General features: G+C 44.7%; 1 long non-coding RNA gene across 1 annotated transcript in view; it reads right to left on the bottom strand.

The window, feature by feature from the left end:
- Nucleotides 1–17,434, bottom strand: part of LOC123372742 — a 76,382-nt gene that overhangs the window by 55,408 nt on the left and 3,540 nt on the right. The gene's annotated exons all lie outside the window — the stretch shown is intronic.

Genomic DNA, 17,434 nt, shown 5'->3' with positions numbered 1-17,434 from the left:
TCTTTTTCTATGCCTAAGTTCGTTTAGAACATTTGGTCAGACCATTTGGTCACCTACTTGTATTTAGATCTTCTCCCTAAATTACAGTGGGACGTTCTTCCTTATAAAAATGAAAAATAATTCATAGAAAACCTATCCCCTGCAATAACAGAATCCATTAGAAGGACAATCATATTAATTTAGATGGAATATATGGGCCCAAAGAGTCAAAGGTGTTAACATAATCCAGTCACTGACTGACATTAAACAGTTTAAGCAAGGTTTGATATACAGAGACCTCAGCCTGCTTAGTATCATGGCAAACACACCATTAAAAATCCTTTTAGCCTTTGATTAATGATACAGATAAGGAGGAGAAAACAATTAAACCATTTCAAATGTAAAATATTAAATTATAAAGTTTTCATTTTAACATTCCTTGTTCCCTTTCTCTCCAGCTTTAGAGTCTTTAAAAAGAAAAAAAACCCATGTTTGACAATCTCTTAGTGGGCAATAACTATCCTTTTTGGGGAAAAGAGACAAAGTTAGTTAAGATGGGCTGGAACAATTCTTGTTATTACTGTTAAAGACCAATCTCGCTTCCTAGATGACAAAACAAGAGGAGCACACATGAAAGGGAAGAGCAGCAATGATAGAAAATGCTGCTTCTGTTTCTGATGTTGACTCTCACAACTTCAGTGCTGGAAAACACAGGCACAGCATATGGTCTTATCAGCCACTTTGAGATCTGGCAAACTTTTATCAGCACTGAGCTGTTTAGGGCATTACATTTAGCTGCCTCTTTCTGTCACATGCTTATAGTCTTGGCTAACTAATCCAGACTCTTATTATACGGGTGAAAAAAAGGAGAGGGATAGGAAAGACAAGAAATAAGACAGGGAAGGAAAAAACACACAAAGGGAGGGGGAATAACAAAGTCTCAAATCCCAGGTGGTAATCAGGATTTAACCAAAGCCAGTGGAGGTGGTGATGTCATCTGGCTCCCTCTCTCTGGTCCGGTCTGGTCAGGATATCTTTCGGAACTAAGATGAAGGGTTTCAGGGGATGGTGGAGGTGGCAGCCATAATCGTGAAGTTCTCTCTTCCCCTTCTCTCATCTTTCAGTCAGCCAGCATTGTGATTGTTGGTAGAGAGCTGCTTCTTCTACTAATTTTTTCCAAAAGGGAGAGTTGGCGGAAGAGTCCATCATCTTTTTATTGTCCACCAATAGGCCTAACTTCTGACACACCAGTTTTGGTTTACTGATTTCAGGTTCTCTACTGCTTTTGTTTACTGACCATAATCTTAACACAGTGCTTGAATGGTCCAGTTCAGTGCAATAACCCCCCTTCTGTTTAAATTAATTCAGTCTTTCTGTCTCCTTCTTACATCTTTTCTTAAACAATTTTATATAGCAGGTTGTTGTGACAATTTATGAACTTTCACTTACTTTTTCCAGCTGATGTTAGAATTTGGATAAATCTGTAGTTTAGATTATTACAACAGACCACCAGCACAGCAGCTCATTAGCAGGATCTACATTATCATTTGAGGCAGAATTCTCCTTTTGCATATAATGGAAATTGTCTCTGATAATCTGTTTTTTCCCATATCCACAGAATTCTCTGTGATGCACCTGAGAGACTACTACATATCAGGACAGTCATATATCAGAGTCCAGATCCTCTCTGTCGAAGAATTTTATCCTTAATAAATGAAAGAATATGAGCCGTTCGGTGGCTGATCTTTCCATAAATCAGCCTCTCAGCATTTTTTTTGTATTTGCATATTTTATAATCTTTGAATGTTAGGTTTTATTATTAAAATGCATTGGTGTGGATCTTTTTCCAAAAACATCAAAAGCAATTTCAATTATAGGGAACTAATAACAACTCCATATGTTATACTGTAGCAGCCCATGTTTTCCCCACACTGATTAATTTAGGCACAGAAATTGTAATAATTCCAATCTATAGTTGAAGGATGAGTCAACACCCACAACAGCAGAGAACTGCAAGTGTAGCTATTTGGCTCACTCTGTGTGCCAGTTCTGAGGTATTCAAGAACAGTCTCTGTGTAAAACACTATATATCCCTTCACCAGAATACTGAGGATTTTTCCTTTTGAGCATATCTTGAAAGGCTTAGTAACAAATATGATTACTGATCCAATGTTCAGACAATGTAATTATATCAAATCATATGCTCCATTCCATCAGTGGGTATATTTAGCTACAATTTATAATTGGACTAAGGCAATGGTTCCCAAACTTGCGTTCGAGAACCCCTGGGGGTTCTCGAAATGTTACAATGGGTTCTCGGAAAAAAATTCCCCAATGGCGGACAGAGCTGACCCTAGGGATCCCAGGGAGCACGGGGCCAAGAGCTAAGAGGATCAAAGCAAGCATATCTATCACACTGAGGAGATTTAAACTTCAAGACTCCTTATAAGAAATGGAAAGGGAGGTGGATATTTTTTGCTGTTTTTAAAATTAAATAGGCAGCCAATATTGTTTTTTAAATTATTATGACGAACAAGTTTAAGCTTTGTTGTAACGTGTGTAAGCTTTGTTGTCTGGACTTCTCAAGACCTGAATGCTTGTGTAGGAGGAACTCTTTGAGTTGGCTTCTTAAATACCTTCATGCCGTTTCACATCTGATACTCTTTGATGAAACATAGGAGCTTGTCTTATAACAGGCTTATTCAAAGTGATACAAGCTATGAAAGTGAGATCTTGGAAGAGTGTTGCCATTTTCAAAATGTAATAAAAATACTATAATGATAAATAAGAACATAAGAATGGTCCTACTGGGTCAGACCAAGGGTCCATCTAGCCCAGTATCTTGTCTTCCAACAGTGGCCAGTGCCAGGTGCCCCAGAGGGAATGAACAGAACAGGTAATCAAGTGATCCATCCCCGTCCCTCATTACCAGCTTCTGGCAAACAGAGGCCAGGGACACTTAATAATAAATAGTGTGTAATAAGCATGTCATAAAAACAATTGTTATATTTTCAAGATCACTGCTTTTATAATTTATACTCAGGTAAAGGAGAAAATCCCTGGAAATATTTATTTTTACGAGGGGGTTCTCAAGACTTGACATTTTAGTGAAAGTGGTTCACAGGTTGTTAAAGTCTGGGAACCACTGGACTAAGGCAATATGTGGACAAGACTTTATTTCAGATTTAGTCACACGGGTCAAAATATAGTATTTAATACTACATTAGCCATGATGGTTCTTTTAAACAAGCCGTTTCAATTAGGAAGTATGTTAGTTCTTGTCTTCAACGTGAAAATGATTTTTAAGTGTCCCCGGTGAGCCAACAGAAACAACAATTATCAGTCTCAGCAGAGCACCATTTGCAAACCTGCTCAGCTAAATCCTTTCTGAATAGCATTTTTGCCATCCTGTTGGAAAACATTCTTCTTGTTCAGATCTCCAGAGTGTGCAAGGTTAATTGATGTCAGGCAGTCCTGCCCACTTACTAATCACCTGTCAGAGTAAGTTATTCTTTTTATCTCTGGTTTTAGGAGACATTTTACCTCAGCAGAAACTGCTCTTAAGGTATTAGACTGTTGCATTGGACGGAATTTACAAATGTCACTCATTAATAAAGTTATGGCTTGTAATATTCACAAAGCACTAGGTTCTGATAGTTTCTCACACATTGACTTGTACCATTCTATACTGATGGTCTCACTGAAGACAACAGGACTAACTGGAGTAGGATGCTGGAGTAGGGTGAGTCAAGGTATCAAGATCTATCCCAAAGCTTTCCCTCTGTTCACTAGAGTTTATTTCATGGTTTCAGAGGCAAAAAAAAATTAAAGTACAATGACCTCTAAATATCACTACTAGGATCAGTACATGGCTTAACATGGGTCACTGTCGCCCATATCATTTTGGATATTCACCATCCCTACACTTATTCAATTAGACTATTTATCTGACTGAAAGGTGATCTTTTTTAATTCAGATTAATTATTCACAATAAGCTTTATCCTACAAGATTGTGGAAAAACATGAGTCATTAGAGGGTGACTGAACATAGTGTAGTCCAGTGTACCTACCTGGGAGGCAAGGTCCAGTCCCCCTGCTCTAATCACTCTTTCATTATTTATCAAGCCTGCAACAGCTTCAACAGAAGAGCCACACCACAGATTATCCCATAGCTTAGTGGTTAAAGAACTCTCCTGAGAGGTGGGAGACCCTCCTGTTCAAATTCTTTCTCTCCCTTGGGCAGGGGGGAGGGGTTTGAACCTGTCTCCCACATCCTAGGAGATGTGCTCTAATCACTAAGCTAAAAATTCTAAGGTGGGTGCCACCACTTCCTCCTCTTCTTGCCCCCACACCCTGGTTTGAGTGGGACATGATCCAGTAGGCGCCCTTTGAGCATGCCTACCAGATCAGGCCCCGTCTGTGACTTAGGCAGCAGGATGCCTGTCTTCCCCTGGTTCGTGGATCGCCCTGGGTTTATGAAGAAGATAGTGTCCAGATGCCTAGAGGGAAGCAGCAGTGCACATGGCCAGAGGCAGAAACATAGGCATGTAGGAAACTTTTACCCTGAAAAAGTTAGGCGCTGAGTGAGTTTAGGCACTTACAGCATTCAATGAGAATTTTGTGAATCACACTGGAATCCAAACTGAGACTTAAGTGTATAAAATTAGGACTTAGGCATCTACGTCTGTGGTTTAGGAGCCTAAGTACTTTAGTGAATCACAGCCATTGTGCTCAAAACATAGCATGAGCACTGAGTAGCTGACTGTGAGACAGAATGTTTCCTGGTATAATTATTGAGGTTACTCTGTATGCCAAACTCCTAGAGTGCCAGCAGCATGCCCAATGTATTTCATCTCAGTCTCAGAGGCAAGCACTGTAGGTATTTCAGTAGCTAGGCCTGGTAGTCCCAATACACACACAGACACATGACTAAGGGAAAAGTTTTACTAGGGCTAGCAGTAAAGGTTGCAAATACCCTAGGTGCAGAGACTTAAACAGTTACAGTTCAAAGTGAGCAGCAGCAGTTCTTGTTTGGGTCCCTGACAGTCCAGCTGAGAATCGGGGCTCTTCGGTACCTGGGCACCCTCTCCAGTCCAGTCTCTATTCAAGCAAATAAACATTTGTTGGTTTCCAAACCAAGCTCAGTCAGTGTCTCCCAGGGCCGGCTCTAGACCCCAGCGCACCAAGCGCACGCTTGGGCCGGCATTTTGCCGGGAGGGCGGCAGGCGGCTCCGGTGGACCTTCCGCAGTCATGCCTGCGGGAGGTCCACCGGAGCGCGGGACCAGCGGACCTCCCGCAGGCATGACTGCGGAGGGTCCGCTGGTCCCGCAGCTCCGGTGGACCTCCCGCAGGCATGACTGCGGATGCTCCACCGGAGCCGCGGGACCAGAGGACCCTCCGCAGGCACGTCTGCAAGAGGTCCCCCGGAGCCGCGGGCCCGGTGTGCTTGGGGCGGCCAAATTCCTAGAGCCGCCCCTGGTGTCTCCCACTGGGGACCCTTACCACCGGTTCCCTGTCCAACCACTGCTGATCCCCCATAAACCCACAAAACTGCACCCATCTGGGATGTCTAGCAGTCACTGCCTGTTCCACATGTGGCTCTGTTTACTGTTCCTGGGGCTTCTTTCTCCAGCTCTCTGCTGCCATGTAGCTCCACCACTGCCAGACAGAGTCTGGCCGCTTCCTGGTTCAGAAGTCAGACCTTTCCCCCTTCCCCTTACCCATCCAGGGAAAGGGAAAGGGGAAGGAGAAGTATAGTGGGCAGAGGGTGATGGCAAACATAGTCCCTGCGTAGCCAGGAGGAAGGGGATGTACAGTGAAGAGGGAGCTGAAGGAATTGTAATCCCCTGCTTTGCAGATCCATCACATAGCAATCTCTAGCATTTCTGTCAATGTCTCTTGTAGCTGCCCCTCCTCTTTACTTTCGTCTAGCTCTTAAACACATTGCCAGTAGGAGTAACTGAAAATCCTAAAAATAGCTGCTACCCCCACCATTTGCAATCTCCAGATTGCCCTATACAACTATGACTGAACTGTTCTGTGTCTTCCCCCTTGTCTCAGCACCAGGTTCTAGTACAAAGTCAGTTAATCCTATCACACTCACTTCTGTTCCTCCTGAACCATTTTGGTTTCAGTGTGGGTGGAAAGGTTTGCTTACACTGCTGAGCACTCTATATTTCTGCATGCTATGCTGAAGACTCTCTGCTGAGCAAACAGTGAGTGCTGAGTGCCAGGGCTTTAGCTCTCCATATTTGTTTCAGCAGCACTCAGGAGCAGGATTGAGCTCAATATCAATTTTGTTAAATCCTCATTTTTAGGGAATCAGAAATCAGTAGCAAAGGCAACAGTCCACTGTTTTTTTTATTAAGACTCTCAGCTATTGAAACATAGCTAATACATACACCTCTACCTTGATATAACGTTGTCCTCGGGAGCCAAAAAATCTTACCGTGTTATAGGTGAAACCGCGTTATGTTAAACTTGCTTTGATCCACTGGAGTGCACAGCCTCCCCCTGGGGCACTGCTTTACCGCGTTATATCCGAATTCACGTTATATCGGGTTGCATTATATCAGGGTAGAGGTGTATCTTAAACCCTTTCCTCACTAATAAAAGTCAAGATGAATCGTGTTATTAGCTGAATTCAACAAGCTGAAGTAAACTGTTGTCTAGTGCTCATTTCAGGTTGCATTAGGATGCCTATGGCAATTACCTTTAAAAAAGTGACCGCCAACCTTATATAAAGCTCCTTTCTTCCTAAAAATGCTGCCTTCCTAGGATATGCTATTTACAGGGTGGAAATCCTATCTGGCTTTAACAGCATATGAAGCATTATAAATCTTCCCCTCTTCTGTATGTCTTGATACAGAGAAATAGGAAGAATGATATGAGTGCTTTCTGATTAATCAGATAAAAGGAAGGGAGAGAAAAATACATTCCACAAAACCATTTAAAACTATTTTGCAACAGATGTTTTGATATCTGAACATCTTTCCAGCTGAATTCTGATAACAAATCTGGTCTTCCTTTACTGCTTGTTAGGAAAGGGCATAGAGTGAGTGGCAGAAAGACCAGCGAGTAGGCGCACACACACATCCACATGCAGCCTAGGAAACACGGAAAGATTCCTGCCAGCAGACTGAGTGGAAAGGGGGCCAAATATTGAAAGAGACAAGAGAAGAGACAAGAGCTGACAGTTGAAAAAGGGAAAGCAGCAGCAGTAAGAGAGAATGAAGGAGTCAGCTCTTAGAGGCAGTGAGAAGGAGAAACGACCCTGGAGCTAAGTCCTGCCTACCAGGAAAAGCACAGAAACAGGCTTTCTCAGTGATGTTGCACAACATATTCTGGCTCTGAAATGCCTTCAGTACAGTTTTTGCAGCTTAGTCACCCTCTGAGATCATCCAGATTTTATAATTCAGCCTTTCTTCCTGTCCTTATGTAAGGCGTTCTAGCAAATCTTCAAAGAAACATAGGTGCTGAGAAGGAAAAGCAACTGTCCTATTTTCTCCATGGGAATTTTTTGTTTTCTTCTTACTCATTCCACAGACCCTGGGGCAGAGATTCTGGCCCTTCAACTAATGTCAGAGGCTCTAAACTATGCAGGCTCAGTGGCTGGGGAGCACCAAGTGTGGAAGGGATAGATTTGCTCCCCTTCTCTGCCACCTGACCATCCTCTTCCCCTCTCAGTCTCCCCTCCACCCTAGCAGCCTGACCTCCCCCCACACCCTCAGCCCATAAGCCCCTACACCTACCCCTCCAAATTTGAGTGAATGGTGTGGTGACCTGGAATGTAGGATTGCATTGCCACTCAGGTATGGCCCAGCCAAAAAGTGGTCAGGCCATGGCATGGGTGCCCCCCGCAGCTCCACGGCCTATGTAGTGGCTTGCAATGGTCCCCAAGAGGCTATCGCACTCATGGGAATTTCCATCGAAAGAAGTGTACCAAGTATATCACCACGGTCATAGCTCTTTGGGAACTAAAACTATACTGAGGATAGGGGAGATACAAAACCAGTCCCCAGATAAAGAAGATACAAATAGTTCTTTTGAGGTACCCTCCCTCGTCAGCTACTCTCAATGTCCACTGAGGGCAAGTGAAGTTTTACACTCTGTATGGAATCCTCAAGGCTCTCATGTCACCTAGACACACATTCATTCTTGCCTCCTTTTAATTGATTGTGAATTCCTTTCTAAATGCCTTTTGGCCTTTAGTTACACATTGTAGTTGCCCCCAAATCAAAACTAACACAGGGTACAAATCCAAACAAGTGTTGTGGAGCTTGTGCACCTTGTGCTTCCTTGCTATGAATATTCAAGAAATTAGTTTATTAGCAGGGATCTTGACTGAAACTGCAAATTTTAAACAACTATAGGGGGATGTTCATGGAAAGCAAATTTTAAATTAATTTTCTATGGACATAGTACCAGAAGCTGGACTGTGGCCCTGACTCTGAAGTCTATCATTATCCATCAAAGCATGTATTTTAAAGTTTAAGGTCACATAGACCATAACTTTAAGCATGTGCTTAAGTGCTTTGCTTAGTAGGGATAGCTGTAAATTTGTGTTAAGCTGCTTTTGAGGGTCTCTAAGAGTTATTTTATCAAATCAGGGAATGGAAATAATCACACAGCTTGAATTTTATTTTTTTAAGACTTAATAGGAATGAGCTTCACACTAGAATTATTCTAAGTAATTATTCAGCAAGGACTAGATCACAAAAGGATTTAGGCACCTAACTGCCCCTTTAGGCATCTAAGTTCAAAATTTAGATCCTCAAAGCCTCCTCTAAGCTGCCACCTATCTCTGTAGGTGCCTAAAGTCCAGAGGCTTGTACATTTCCACTGGTATAGTCCCCTAGGAACCTAAATTTCAGCCAATGGGCACATGCAAAACCACCTAAATCTTGATGCCTGGAGTTTAGCTCACTCCTAAACTCTGGCGGGATTCACAAACTACCATATATACTTGATGATAAGCCAGTTCATTTATAAGACGACCCTCTCAAGATGGATAAGTAAAAATGGAATTCTTTTATGACCCATTTATAAGCTGACCCTATAATTCAGGGGTCGCCAAACTGGTGCCTGGGCCATCAGGATAAGCCGCTGGTGGGCCAAGACAGTTTGTTTACCTCGAGCGTCTGCAGGCACGGAGGTAAACCTAAATAGACAAAGTGTCCCAGCCCGCCAGAGGCTTACCCTGACGGGCCAGGACAGCAACTGGTGAGGAAATTTTTTTTGGGGGGGGGAGAGAAGCTGGGGGTCAGGGGAGTAACCCCTGTGACCACTCCACACATGACCCCACCCTAGCCTGAGGCCCTCACACTCTCCCCATCCTATCCCTTCCCACCTTAGCTGGGGTGGGCCAGGGGAGGATGTCTCTGGCCTGGCCGGAGATGCTTCGGCAGACTGCCACCCCGGAGCTGCAGCTGCTTCGGAGGCTGGGGAGAGAGCAGCGTGGCCAGAAGCAGAGAGACTCTGGCCCCACCTCTTCCCCTCTGGCTCTGCTGCCTCTCCTTGCCCCTCTGTTGCGGGGGAAGGGCTGTGTCCCACCTCTCCCTCTCTATACCCATTCATAAGCTGACCCCCTTCTCTGGTGCTTCCCTTTTTTACTAAAAAAATTCGGCTTATGAACAAGTATATACAGTAGGTGTTCCCTCACCTATCTCACCTGCAGAACCCAATCTGGTAGGCACACTCTAAGAAAGCCTACAGGACCAGACCTCACAAAAAATACAGCTGGAGGAGGCAATTCCCTCCACCAATAACTTGTGTCCTGGTGTTTAGACAACTCACCCAGAATGTGAGAGACTTAGGCACAAATCCCTGCTCCATGTGCTGTGCTGCACAAATTTGAACTCAGCTCTCCCATTTCCCAATAAATGTCCCAACCACTGGATATTCTGGGGCAGGACTCTTTCAATTTCTCCCATAGAAGCTCTTCTGCTTTGTATGATATACTTAATAGACATAGGCTACAGAGAGACTGAGAATGACTATAGCCTAGTGATTAGGGCACTCACTTGGGATGTGGGAGACTCAAGTCCTTGTTCCTCCTCGTTTTTTTGTGAGAAAGGACTGACCTGGTTTAGGCATATAATTCCAAGCAAGAGTTCACAGTCATATATCTCACAGAGAAAGAGGTGTTTCCCATGAGGGGCCTACCTGCCTTTGAGGGACAGGGCTTAGTCTCCTCAGCATTTCCTATTGGCTAATTTAGGCTTCTCTCAATTCAGTGTGCTGGCCTTTGTTAATCCTATCCTTAGGTACTTAAATCTCTCCATGCATTGTCTAGGAAATCTGGTTGCCTAACTCAGGGTGCTGGATTCCAGTAGGTGACAGGATGCCTAAAAGGTAGGTGTCGGTCTAGCCCCAAATATTTTAGGATAAGAAATATATAGGAAAATATCCAAATTTGCTTGCAGATAATTTGTAAACAGGAAAAAAAAGGTTTAATTCATCAAATAAATTATTTGTTATGAATTATTTACTCAGGTCTAGTAATCTTCTAAACACAAACACAATAACATATTTTTTGCATATGTTGTCTCATTAACAAATAGCATTTTCCAGGTATTTAGGCATCTAATTCATAATGATTTGGGCGTGAGTGACTTGCTTGTGGTCACAGTAGAAACCTATGGCAGAACATGGACCTGGACCCAGGTCTCCTAAATCCTAGGCTAACATCCTTATCATCGGACTGTCCTTCTCAGAGACCTCTCAGACAAGAAGTAATGGGACTACTCAATAGCAACTTATGAATTACTGGTGTCAAAACCATATTGTGGTCAATGGTCATAAAGTCTGACAGCAGTTCTTCAGCCATCTCCAAAGGTGATAATCAGTCAACATACTCAGTGCAGTCTCCATTCTAAAATCAAACGGAACAGGGTCAAAGAGACCTATGGTCTCAAGACACTCCTGGAATGCTCTACCTACAACATTCTAAACCAGGGGTCGGCAACCTGCGGCACACGTGCTAAAGGCAGCACGGGAGCTGATTTTTAGTGGCACTCTGCTGCCAGCCGGGGTCCTGGCCATCGGCCCCGCTCAGCCTGCTGCCTGCCTGAACGGAACCCGAGGCCAGCAGCGGGTTGAGCGGGGCTGGTGACCAGGACCCCGGCAGGCAGAGGGCAGCAGACAGAACCCCAGACCGCAGAGTGGGCAGCAGACGGAACCCCACACCGGCAGCGAGCTGAGCCACTCAGCGTGCTGCCAGTCTGGGGTTCCGTCCACCAGCCCCTGCCAGCTGGGGTCCCAGCCGCCAGCCCCGCTCAGCCCGCTGCCAGTCTGGGGTTCCGCCCACCAGCCCCTGCCAGCTGGGGTCCCAGCCGCCAGCCCCGCTCAGCCCGCTGCCAGTCTGGGGTTCCGCCCACCAGCCCCTGCCAGCTGGGGTCCCAGCCGCCAGCCCCGCTCAGCCCGCTGCCAGTCTGGGGTTCCGTCCGCAGGCCTCTGTAAATGTAAAATGTATTACTGGCACACAAAACCTTAAATTAATAACAACTTGGCACACCACTTCTCAAAGGTTGCCGACCCCTATTCTAAACAATCTTCCCAAAAAAGAGGAAATTAAAGAAAGGGAGGTGGCACTTCAGGATGTGGTTTAATGAGCAAGGGTTGATAATGACTGCTTCTTTATAGAACCTTGCCATTCTGCAGCAAAATGTTGACTCCAATAATGACCACAGTGCTTCCTTTCCGGCTTATGTCAACAAAGAAGGGCATATATCTAATGCACATATCATAGTCCACACTTCCCACAGTACCTCCACAACTCAGTGAACAACAACTAGCTGAAACTCAAGCAGAGGAAACTCAACTACAAAGACAATCATCTTGGTCTGAATTCAAGCTTTCATATATACAACATTTGAAAATTTCCTAGTGAGAAACACTTGTCCCTGTTTCACAATACAAATAAGCCACATTAACCAGGTTGCTGTCCACCAAAACTGTTCTACTGATCAGAATTTTAAGACTCCTGTGGTAGGAGGGAAGAAATCTTTCTTTGCCCTTTGCACAGCCATGGTAGAAATATCAAAAACCCATTATGCTACAATCAGTCAGATTTTGAATGCGATTTATATCAGTAGCATTCCCTACATGATGTGGGCCCTGCCTACCTTAGGCCTTACCTACACTAGAAAGGGTTGCTGATACAACTGGCATAGCTATACCGGAAAACCCTCCTAATGTACGTAAAGCTTATATTGGCAAAAAAGTTATTTTGCCAATATACCTTACAGCAATTCCCCAAAGAAAATATGCGATATTGACAAAAATACATTTTTTTTTTGCTGGTATAGTTGTGTCTGCACTAGGACTTTTGCTGGCATAGCTATGTCAGTTAGGAGTGTGATTTTTTTCACAAGTCCAACCAATATAACTATGCTGGGAAAACTTTTTAAGTATATAACAGGCCTTAGAAACTCAATGGGACTTAGCCTCCTAAATCATAGGCATTTCAGAAAATTGTACCCACTGTCAAGTAGCTTAAATCCAGATTAAGTGGGGTTTTTAAAGGATGGGTGGGGTGAAAGCTATTCTATCTTAATAGAAACGTTTTCATGGTGACTGAAGAGGTGTTAAAAAAATTAAAAACAGAAACATCTGTCAGGTGGCCAGGGAATGGGCGTTGTGGAGAGAGATGACATGAAACAAGTAGGTGAATGGGGGAGTATTGTAGTGGGAGTTATGTGGAGAAAGAGATGGGTCTCTGGTTGCAAAGGACAAGAGGGAATGATTATGGCAGGTTTGGAGGACAAGTGTACAGGAAGAAGACTGGTAGATACTAAGCAGGGGCGGCTTTATGTTTTTTGCCGCCCCAAGCATGGCAGGCAGGCAGGCAGCCTTCGGCGGCACGCCTGTGGGCGGTCCACTGCTAACACGGATTCGGCGGCATTTCTGCGGGAGGTCCGCCAGTCCCGCGCCTTCGGAGTGCCTGCCGCTGAATTACCGCTAAAGCCACGGGACTGGCGGACCTCCCCCAGGCATGCCACCGAAGGCTGCCTGACTGCCGCCCTCTCAGTGACCAGCAGGCCGCCTCCCACGGCTTGCCACCCCAGGCACGTGCTTGCTGCGCTGGTGTCTGGAGCCATCCCTCATACCAAGGCAGGCAATGCACCATATTCACCACAAGATGGCATAGAACATAAAAATTTTCAGCAGCCCAGAAGAAATTAGCATAACATCTCAATGACAAAACAGATTAGAATTTACATGAAGAGCAAATATTAATGACTTATTGATTTATTTATATGTATAGGCACGCACACACACAGTGCCACTAAGCAAAACTGTTGGTCTGAACTTTATTTCATATATATATCCTGAAATGAATCAGATACAGTAATGACTTTCAGCATTCATTAGTCTGTTTAGTGTTACATATTTAAATTATATATAGTATTCACAATGGTAAAGTAATAGATGGGGGTGGATACAAGTCTGTATAGAAGCTGGTAGGGAGGGTGAATGGAAGGGTGGGAAGGTGAGTGGCATCTTGTGTGAGAAACAGGTTGAAGGGCTTAATGAGTGGCAAAGCAGCCCAGAAGGGCGTGAGTGTGGATGAAGCAGAATGGGAAGAAGAGGGGATGGGTAGCTAGTGAGTTGGGGAAAGGCTAAATAGCTGGCAAGCAGAGTGAATAGGTGGAAGCCTGGGAAGGGAACTGGATGGGTGAGTGGCAAACTGGGTGTGTGGTATCCTTGGTGGCAAGCAGGACTGGATGAGAGTCAATAGAGAACTAGAGAAGGTGCTAGGTCAGTAGTTCTCAAACATTTGTATTGGTGACCCCTTTCACACAGCAAGCCTCTGACTGTGACCCCCCCCCCATAAATTAAAAACACATTTATTACAGTATTGCCAGTCCCAAGTATTCAAAAATCATAGGGGTAGGCCTCAAAGAATTATGAGAGTTTTCTTAAATAATACACATTGAGCTCATTTTGTCTTCAGATTTTTGAGTCTTCAGGGTGCACTTGGATCACATTTTCAAGCTTTTCTCCACTACCCTGAGGGCCAGAAAAGTACCTTTTAACAATGAAAGATGAGATTCTTACCTAATCACACGAATCCAAGACTTGGATCTTTAAGACAAATATCTCATATCCTGGGACTCAGAATTAGGCCTGGAGTAATCAATATCCACTTGCAAAGGGCCCATCTCAGGACGGGGGGGAAGGCAGTGGAGCCTGACCATCAGATATGGATGGGTGGTATTGTGACAGGCTAAACCTGAGGGATTCTTATGACCTGGTGTGGTGCATGGGGTTGCAGCGTCACTCAGGGTTGACCTGGCCACTCCTTGCCTATCACAATGGAGGAGTGGCCTGCCAATGTGAGTGAATGGAGTGGTGTTACAACCTGGCAATGCCACTCACTCAAATTTGACCCACGCTGTCTGAGTGCAAGGCAGGTGATGGGAGTAAGTGGAGCTGCTGGTCTGCCAGGATAGGGAGGAGCATTCCTAATCCAGGACAGGAGTGGAGCACTGAGCCAGGGGGACATCAATGAATAGCCAGGAAGGTCCCGGGAGTGGTGGGTGAGGGGCTGGGGGCAAGGTATTGGAGGGGGGGCTATGGGTTGATTGGGGAGTGAGTTATAGAGGGCTGCTGGGAGATTGGGAGGGTGTCGCGAGGGGGAGTGGGAGATCTTGGAGACTGTGTCTAGAGGAGCTGAGTTGTTGGGGGCTGCGGTGAATAGGAGTTATGTCAGGGCTGCTGGGACATGTGGAGGAGCTGTCAGGATAAGTGGGGGCTGATGCAGGGTTGTTGGGGTATATGTGAAGTGGTAGGGACATTTAGGTATCTGTGTGTGAGGTGGGGTATGTATGGGGCAAGAGTACTTTGCTAAGCCGCCCCTGTTCATGTTGCACAGGGCTAGCAGAAGCTGGAGCAGAACTAGAGCAGGGTCGCAGGGCCACTCAGATTTGGATCAGCCACCTTTCTGTCACGACAAATGGGCTGGTGGGACAAATCTGAGTGAAGATAGGAGAGAGCCCAAATTCCTTAGTGCACAGGGCCCCAAAATTCTTTTAATCTGGCACTGCTGGCAATAAAATTAGCAGACTTGCAATTGTGCCTGCCATCACCTGTGGGAGCAGGTGCAGCCACTCTCAAGCCATACTTTATAATCTTCAGGGAGCTGGTGTAAGAGCCTGGAAGAGGCAGAGGGTGGAGTCAGGGTACTGAGAGCAGAGGGAATGGGGGAGAAACAGGTGGAAAAGTTGCTGGGTGGAGAAGATGAGGGAGGAGCCTCACTGATCCAGGCTTGGAAGCCTAAGATGACTGCTGTGCGTCGGGCAAGGAACAGAGCCACTTTCTGTAGTGCTGAGATGTAGGTGGCAGGGGCTAATGGAGTTTCAGGGATGGAATGTTGCATGGACCAGGCCTCTTGTGGCTCATTCCGGACCAGAAGTAACTGGAGTATATGGATATGTCTCTCCTGCAATCCATGGTGTGACTGTAGTTTGGGCCGACATACCTGCACTAGTACAGCTAAAAATAGCAATGTAGATGTACTGGTGCAGGCTTCAGCATGGTCTGTGTAAGCATGCCGGGGACCCTCAGTACCTACTCATATTGGTAGCATGCGCTGAAGCCCACACTGACACATCTACACTGCTATTTTTAACCATGCTAGCATGGGTAAACCTTCAGTCACACCTCAGATTGCAGTGGAGACATACCCTATGTTCCATGGCTCAGCTGAAACTGGAAATAAGCCTTGTTTGTGCAAGCCAGCACAGGAATTTGGGACTGGCCCTGAAAACTGGCCCACTTCAGGTGGGCCCTACAACTCTTTTTAAAAATTGAAAGAGGACATTTTTTGTTAAATTTACCCTGCAGTGTTGAAACCCAAAACACCAACAGTGTAGTGCATGCAAATCTGAAAGGTTCAGAGACTATGAGCCTGATCCTGAATTCCTTGGTCCCTTTGGATGGTCCACTAACTTCAATAGGCTCAGTCTCGGGCTGCGTCTCCCAAGAGATTCAACAGAGCAGGAGCAGCCTAGAAGACCTGAATTCTCTCTTTGGCTATCCACAGGTTCCTCCCTAGCCCAAAACAGCCATAACACTTAGCTCTCCTGACCCAGCATGCCCCAGCATGCAGCGGGTGACAGGGGGGAGGAAGGAGGGAGCAGTTTAGAGCTGCACTTGAAGTTGGTGGTACTTGATGTTACTATAGCATCTAACAGGACATTTGATCCTACTCAAATGACCCAAGCAGGGAGCCCTAATATAAATACAAAACACATCAATAGTGAAGGAAAATACATTTGAAAATAAAATAATTGTGCAGCAAGTGCTATGTAGTCAAAAAAATACTGTGGGCTGGATCATTCCCTTCCCATGTAAGAAAAAAAACACGAGAAGAACTTCTGTAGGAGGAAATCTCCATAAACATTGTTCCATTGGACTAGCAGGAGTTTTCCTCATGTACGAGCAACAGGGCCTGCTCTCAAACCTGGCAGATCCCAGAGGATCCGCAGGAGATTAGTGCCATGGGGCACGGCTACATGGACTACTCCTGGCCAGAATCCCTGGAGGGACACTACAGAAAAGACAACACAGCCCCGGTTGTATTAACTTTTCTGCCTGATCTTTGTGGGAGGGGACATCAAGGAGAGAGTATACATGGCCCAAACAGTTTTCAGCTACTGTCCCAGAGCAGACTCTGAGGACTCAAGGGGGGGAACAGACCCATTGAAGCAGATGACCATCTCCCTTTCACATGGGAGAGGGAAGATCTGCACATGGAAGAGACTCTCTGCACACATATATGGGAGTAGAGGAACAAAACCACCAGGAAAGGGATGAAATACCATTGCAAAGTGTCTGTGTAAGTTCCCCCTATTTACCACAAGATGGTGCAGAAACATAAAACGTATTAAGAGATTGGAAGGAAATAGCACAAAGTCTCTCAAACTAAACAGCATGAGAATTTTCACCAGCTGTCGACCAAAGGAAAATGTGAAAGACTTAAGAAAATAATATAAGCACAATGCTAAAAAGCAAAGCTGTTTCTCTGAACTTTATTTTAGATACATAATTCACAGAATCAGAGCAATATAACTGTTAACACATATTAATCTGTTTAACATTAATAATTTAAATTATATATCATGCTGAAATGCTTATTTCAATAAACAAGGGACTAGAAAAAGAAATGTAGCCTTGAATTTAATCTAGATAATTTGGTCAAGCAATGACAATATTCCCCCTATTTCTCCTCCCCAAATCAAATGTTACTATATAACAATTACATGTTAATAAGTGACAATAAAAACTTCACCTTGCTTGATGTTTAAAAAGTTGTTTTGCACAATGCTTCTAGATGCACTAATTAAGGTATGTCTGATGCTTATGTTTCTGGTTGCTTTTTTAAAAAGTCTTTTAGCACACAAATGTGCTATATTTTTTTGAATCCATGCAAGATATATGGAAGGCTT

This window comes from Mauremys mutica, chromosome 6, assembly GCF_020497125.1.
Source record: "Mauremys mutica isolate MM-2020 ecotype Southern chromosome 6, ASM2049712v1, whole genome shotgun sequence".
NCBI lineage: Eukaryota > Metazoa > Chordata > Testudines > Geoemydidae > Mauremys > Mauremys mutica.
This window is presented reverse-complemented; position numbering and strand designations above follow the sequence as displayed.